Raw genomic sequence first — 7,527 nt, 5'->3', positions numbered from 1 at the left:
TCTCTCTCTCTCTCTCTCTCTCTCTCTCTCTCTCTCTCTCTCTCTCTCCTCTCTCTCTCTCTCCCCCTCTCTCTGTCTGTCTGTCTCTCTTTTATGGCTTGATTTTTTTCATAAAATCAGCTCCTCGTTTTATTAGTTAGTTCAATGGTTTTTTTACTTTCAGTTTTTTCATCTCTTCAGGATTTCCAACTTGATGTTTAATTGTGGATTCATTCTTATCCCACAATTTTTTAGTTGTATGCCCAATCAGTTGATTTGCTCTTTCTCTATTTTTTAAAAACCCTTACTTTCTGCCTCAGAATCAACACTGCATATTGGTTCCAAGGCAGAAGAGTGGTAAGGGCTAGGCAATGGAGGTTAAGCAACTTGCCCAGGGTCCCACAGCTATGAAGGGTCAGAGGCCATATTTGAACCTAGCACCTCCTGTCTCTAGGCCTGGTTCTCAATCCACTGAGCTTCCCTCTCTTTCTCTATTTTTTTTATGTATAAATTTAGAAATATACATTCCCTCTCAATTACTGCTTTAGCTGTATTCCATAAATTTTGGTATGTACTCTCATTGTTGTCACTCTCTTTAAAGAAATTATTAATTACTTTATGGTTTGTTCTTTGACCCACCCATTCTTTAGGACTAGATTATTTAGTTTTCAATTAATTTTTAATTTTAACTTTCATGAAAATCCTTTTAACATTTATTGAATGCAATTTCTATTACATTATGGTATCAAAAGGGTGCATTTGATGTTTCTGCTTTTCTGCATTTGATTGTGAGGGTATAAAACCTAATGATAATAATAATAATACTCTAATACATGATCAATTTGTATGTAGATGCCATGTATATCTGGGCAAAAAAATACATCTTTCTCTTCACATTCACTTTTCCCCAGAGCTCTGTAATTTTTAAAAAGTTCTATTCACTTCCTTAAATTCTTTTTGGTTTATTGTTTTCATAGATTTATCTAGTTATGAGAAGGGAAAGTTGTGGTCCCCCACACATATTTTTACTATCTATTTCCTCCTAAACTCATTTTACTTTTCACTTAAGAATTTGGATGCTATACCATTTCATGTGTATGTTTAGTGTTTATGTTGCTTCATTATCTGTAGTACCTTTTAGCAAAATGTAGTTTCTTGGATTATCTCTTTTAATTACATCTATTTTGCTTTTTCTTTCTCTGAGATCATGATTGTTACTCCTCTTTTTTTCTTTTTTACTTCAGCCGAAACATAAGTGATTCTGCTCTGACCCTTTACTTTTGCTGTTATGTGGCTCTTTGCTTCATTTTATTCCATTCACATTCCCGTTCACAATTATGAGTATTAACTGTGTTTTTCTCCATCTTGATTTTTTCACTCTCCCTCCTGTCATCCTTATGTCCTTAAAAATATTTTGCTTTTGACCACCACCACTCCAAATAAGCCCTTTCTTTTATAACCTCCACTTTTCTCCAAATCCCAACTCCTCCTTCTTTTCTATGGGTTAAAATAAATTTCTATAGCCACCTGTATCCAATGATACTTTGATCCAATTCCAATGAGAGTAAGGTTCAAACATTGTTTGCCACCCTATCATTTTGCTTCCATTTTAAAAGCTCTTTCATGCCTCTTTATATGAGATAATTTATCCTATTCTACCTCTCCTTTGCCCCTTCTCCTAGCGCATCACTTTTTTTCATTCCTTAATTGTATTTTTTAGGTATCATCCCATCATATTCAACCCATACTCATGCCCTCTGTCCTTGTATTTTCCTCTAAGTGCCCAAATAATGACACAGTTTGTAGGAATTACAAGTATCATCTTTCATGTAAAAATATAAACAATTTAACTTTATTGAATCCTTTTTTATTTCTCTTTCCTGTTTATCTTTTTATACTTCTTTAGGGTCTTGTATTTGAAAGTCAAATTTTCTATTTAGCACTGGCCTTTTCATCAGGAATACTTGAAAGTGCTCAATTTTATTAAATATCCCTACTCCCCCCGTCCCAAGATTCTACTCGTTTTTTGTTAGGCAGCTTATTCTTGGTTGTATATTCTTTGATCCTTTGTCATCTGGACTGTCACATTTTATACTATTTGATCTTTTAAGATAGAAACTGCTAAATTTGTGTTAATTGGGATCTGTTTCAGAAGGTGATTGATTCTTTAAATTTCTATTTTACCCTCTGGTTTTAGGATATTAGGGCAATTTTCCAATAGTCTAATAATCCCTTGAAAAAAACCCAACAACCCTTACCTTCCATCTAAGAATTAATATAGTGTATTGGTTTCAAGGCAGAAGAGTGGTAAGGGCTAGGCAAGGAGGTTAAGTGACTTGCCCAGGGTCACATAGATAGGATATGTATGATACCAGATTTAAACCCAGGACGTCCTGTCTCTAGATCTGGCTCTCAGTCCACTGAGCCACTTAGCTTCCCCCTCATCCAGTAATTCTTAAATGATCTCTCTTGAATCTATCTTCCCAATCTATTGTTTTTTCCAATGAAATATTTCACATCTACCTCTGTTTTTTTTCATTATTTGATTTTGTTTTATTGTTTCTTGATGTCTCATAGAGTCACTAACTTCCACTTGCCCAACTCTAATTTTTAAAAAATTGTTTTCTTCATTGAACTTTTATGCCTTTTTTTCCATTTAGCTAATTTTAGTTTTAGGTATTTCTTTTCTTCAGTGAATTTTTGGCATCTTTTCCCATTTGATCAATTCAGCTCTTTAAAGAGTTCTTCTCAGTGGATTTTTGTGCCTTTTCCCCATTTGATCTCTTCTGTTTTAAAGGTGTTACTTTGTTCAGTAGGTTTTTGGTGTGCCTTGTTTTCCAGCTTTTTTACTTTTTTGTTGATCACATGTCTTTCCCCAGTTTTTCCTCTACCTTTCTTATTTGTTATTTAGAATTACTTTTTCAGTGCTTCTAGTAATTCTTTGGGGATCTGAAATCAATGAACATTTCCTTTGAAATCTTGTATATAGTTGTTTTGACATTGTTGTCTTCTTCTGAGTTTCTCTTTTGATCTTCCCTATAACCACAAGAACATTTTATGATCAGCTTCTTTTTGTTGTTGAATGCTCATTTTCTTAGCCTGTTTCTTGACTTTTAACTTTATGCTGAAGTTAAACTTTTCTCCCAGGGTATAGGAGGCAGTGTTCCAAGTTTCAAGTTTTTTATGCTACTGTATTCAGAGGTAGATATGAAGGTCTTTAAGTTTTCAATTCTTCCAAAGTGGAATAATCTAAGGAGCAGTATGGTCATTGTACTCTTGGCCTATGCTGTGGCCTTTGAGTGACCACAAACACTCTTTTCAACCTTGTAACTGGGTCAAGGGTTCCTACTCCTGTTAATAATCCTCCTTGTCCTGGGACTATGACCTGGAACCATAAACTATGAGTAATATAACAGTGATGCCCTCAATTGCAGCAAAGGGTCCCCTGTAATCTCCTTCTGACAAGATATCTAACCTCCTTACTATCTGTGGGACTGAGAGCTTAGCATACCTTCCCCCCCCCACAACCCCCAAGACCTGCTACTTGCTTGCCAGGGGTAGCTTTTGCTTGACTCTTTTTCCAGAAATAGAACTTTACCACTGACCTCAAATTATTTTGGGCTGGAGAATTGTTCACCCCATCCTTTTATTGTTATGTAACTCCAGAATATTTTGAGGCATTATTTTAACATTGTTTAGAAGGGAATTTGAGAATGCTCCAGAGAATCCCTGCCTTTCTTCTGCCATATTGCCTCTGCCCTCCTAGGACAGGCTTTATAATGTGATTCCGGACGCTGATGCAGATGGAATCTTGTCTTTTGGATATCATGATTAAGGAACTCCTTGATTGCTTCAATAGCCCTCAGTTGAATATAAACTTTGAAAGGCTATTGGAGAGGCCAATTGTCTTGGAAGAAATTTAAGTAAATATTTAACCTTAGTTAACCTAAAAAGTAAACATAAAAGGTTTATGATCAACACTTAACTTTGAGAATTTGTTGAGGACTATTATTCTTTGAGCATGAATATTCTTCCTATCATTGCAGAGTATATCTCTGTTATAAAGGTTGACTACTAAGAATTTTCCCTCTCTTTTTAGAGAGGGAAAATTGGCAGGAAATTCAGCTGGTACCATTGGATTTGACCACAGATTTCATCATTACTTCCCCATTTCTGGGAAACGTGTGTAGGAATAAGTCTTTACTCTCAACCCTTCCAGTGAGCCACATGTGCTCTGGCCCCTTGCTAAAAGGACATGCATGAATAATGGAGTTTTGTTGTTCCCTAACTCTTTTTGATATATTTGTGTATCTAAGAGAACTGATAGTCAAATAGAAGATAATTTCTTGCAACTGCAGGGATTCATAGAGGAAATGAGTACCGCTATCACAAAGATTCATTAACTAAAACCCAAGTCATGTTCTGGTTGGAGAGGATACCCATACTTTGTGAGCATGATGGAGACAGTACAGATCACTCAGACATTACAGATCTGAAGTTAGCACAAATTATCTGTTCATCAGTTCCACGAGTCTCCCAGGAGTTTTCAACCTCCCAGGTTATTAGCCAATGACAGAAAAGTATATAGTTCATGTAAGAGGGCAAGATACCATTATCTGCACAGTGTTGTTTCAGAGATTAGCCACTAGGAGACACTACAGAGAGACTCAGTATATTCTCAGTCCCTCCAAGCCTTCTGTCATAAAAGGAAAAACATAATGAAAGTTCATCTTCATGAGGTCAGGATTTCAGGATTAAACAATTTCCTAATCTACATCCCTTTCTTTACTGTAGAACACTAGAGAAATTACTGCTATAAACTTAGTTTTGTTGGTGTTTCATGCTTTTGTTTCATTTTTTTTCCTCAAATTTGGAGCCCATCTTCTCAAAGGGAGGCATATTCAACCCATTTGTTATGGTAGGTTTGTTCACGAGATCTAGGTTGGTGGCACTGATATTTGTTTACAAAACAAAATGAAGAAGCCATTAGAGAGACATCTCCCATGGAATGCAAAGGCATTGCAAAGAGTTATAACTTTATTTCTCCTGCTAGTTCAATCTGTTTTTCAATAAATCACATAAATACAGATTAAATAAGCCAATTGTGTACAAATATGTATCTGGCTGAGACATGCAGCAGTCCTTACATTAGCCTCCTTTGGCACCATTGGATTTGGACAACTTCTGAATGAGTGATTTATGAATTCAAGTTGTTATTAAAGGAGGGCAAGAGTCAGGAACACATTTAAGTAATGAAATAGTCTGTTATGATTTTTATTTCCTTTAAGGAAATAGAATGTACTAATCAAGTAGTAGCCTCTTTCTGAAATAGGAGAGGAGGAAGAGAACAAGCATTTATTAAGCACCTACTCTATGTTGAAGTGTTAAACAACTTACAAATTTTTTATTTAATAAATCACATAAAAAGCCATTATTTAGGTTATTAATGGTATAAACATGTTCATTAAGAAGCCTGCTAATAATTATTTTAGCACACATCTCTGGCATCTTAGCAATTCAATTCGATATCGTGGTTCCTTTCTTTAACCATGCCAGCTGACTGTGTAGTTTTTTCCTTTTGACAGTATTGTTCCTTCTTAGAGAGGATGACTGCTGTCATTTACGGATCTGTTGTAAAAGAAGTCAAGGAAAGCAAAAACTTTCAAGAAGTATTCTTAGTTTGTGTTAAGTATTTGGATTCTTTCTATTACTTCCAAGGGATTATCTAGTCCAGCAATGGTGAAGGTTTTCATGTTCAAGTGCCCAGAGAGCAAATTCAAACTGTCTGTGAGTCCCCATATTACCAAAAAGAGCTGAGGGAGGAAGTGTTTACCTTGGGTGACTGGGCAGAGGGGGTAGGGAATGCAAAAAATGTCCTTAGGCACTGGGAAGAGGGGGAATGGAGCAGCTTCCCCATGCTGGGGGTGGCATGTGTGCCTATACTTGGCCAATACTTACCTAGTCTATAACTGACTCTCCCTGATCCTTAGCATAGGGATTTTCTGTGTGCCTCTGTCTCTCTTTGCCCCTTTCTGACTTCCTCATTCAAACTCTGACCTACTTCTTGTTTGTTTATCCCGCTGGTAACACATTCCTTCCTCCATGGTCAAAGTCATCTTCTCTCTACTGGTAAAGTTACTTATTTGCCTCAGTTTCTGTGTCTGTAAAGTAAACTGGAGAAGGAAATTGCAAACCACTCCAGCATCTTTGCCAAGAAAATACCAAATGGAGTTATAAAAAGTTGCATAAAACAACAACAAAACTAAGCCAACTTCTTCACAGTTTGGTACAGGATCCATGGTGCAGTAGAGTGTACTGACAGTGTGAAAGGAAATGGATCTGAATCCCACCTCAGAACCTCTGTCTGTGTAGCCTAGTGTCTTAAGTCATAAGGGATGAGTCATAACTTCCTTGTGCCTCAATTTCTTGATCTTTAAGATAAAGGAATTGGACTTAAAGTAATATAGTTAAATGGAAAAGGCATGAGATTTGTAGTCAAAGGATCTGGGTTCACATCCCACCTCTGCCACTTGCTACCTATATTGAACAAGTCACTTAAATTTTTTTCACTTCTGTTTTCTTAGCTGTAAAATGAAGAAGTTGTTCCTTTCAGCTCTAAATTTATCAAGCCGTGAGCCCTTCTCACTTTGGATCTATAATCCTTTCACTCTGGGATCCTTTACAAACAATTGGTTTGAGATTTTGCTCCATTCCTTCCAGGTGTGTGTGTGTGTATATGAAAGCTCTGGACATCATACAATGTCAGGATCATGGAAGATGTAGAATCATAGAACTTCAGGGCTAGAAGGGACTGATGACTAATTCAGAAAGAAGTCACACAAGGTAAGCAGTTATTTCTTATGGTAGAATGATGGAATCAACTTGTGAAATAAATGGCACAGCCAGATTTAGTCCAAAAAAGAAAAGAAAACTCAAAAAAGGAAAAGAAAACAAAGGAGAAGCAGTTGGATATTTCAAACTGATTTCATCTGAATATGTTATTTTACAAAGATTAACACAAACTTTCATAAAGAAGGAACCAAAATGTATTAAGTGCCTATTATGTACCAGGCACTGTACTAAGTGCTTTACAAATATTATCTCTTTTGATACTGATGACCCTAAGAAATAGGTACCAGTATTATATCCTTTTTATAGTTTGAAAAAACTAAGGCAAACAGAGGTTAAGTGACATGACCAGTGTCACACAGCTAGCATTTAAAGCCAGATTTTAACTTTGGTTTTCTTGACACCAAGACCTATTGCTCTATCCACTATACTTGTTGTATGATGCAAAAGCTTTAGAACTGTATTTTGGCCTGGTTAATTGGAATTATGGCAACCACTTCAATTACCTAAGTGTAGAAGGAGAAAAATTGGAAAAAGAAATGTGTAAAATTATTAGAGCAAAGGGAGAAATATGAATGCTTACAACCCATATCCTTTCAAACAAGGAAGCTTAAATACTTTGTCCAACAGGTGACTATTTTGCTTCAGTCATATAAGTTAAATTATCATCATCTTCACAAGTTTTCTCATTGCCTACTA

This window comes from Gracilinanus agilis, chromosome 1 (assembly GCF_016433145.1).
Source record: "Gracilinanus agilis isolate LMUSP501 chromosome 1, AgileGrace, whole genome shotgun sequence".
In the NCBI taxonomy this organism is placed as follows: domain Eukaryota; kingdom Metazoa; phylum Chordata; class Mammalia; order Didelphimorphia; family Didelphidae; genus Gracilinanus; species Gracilinanus agilis.
Note: the sequence above shows the minus strand (reverse complement) of the source record.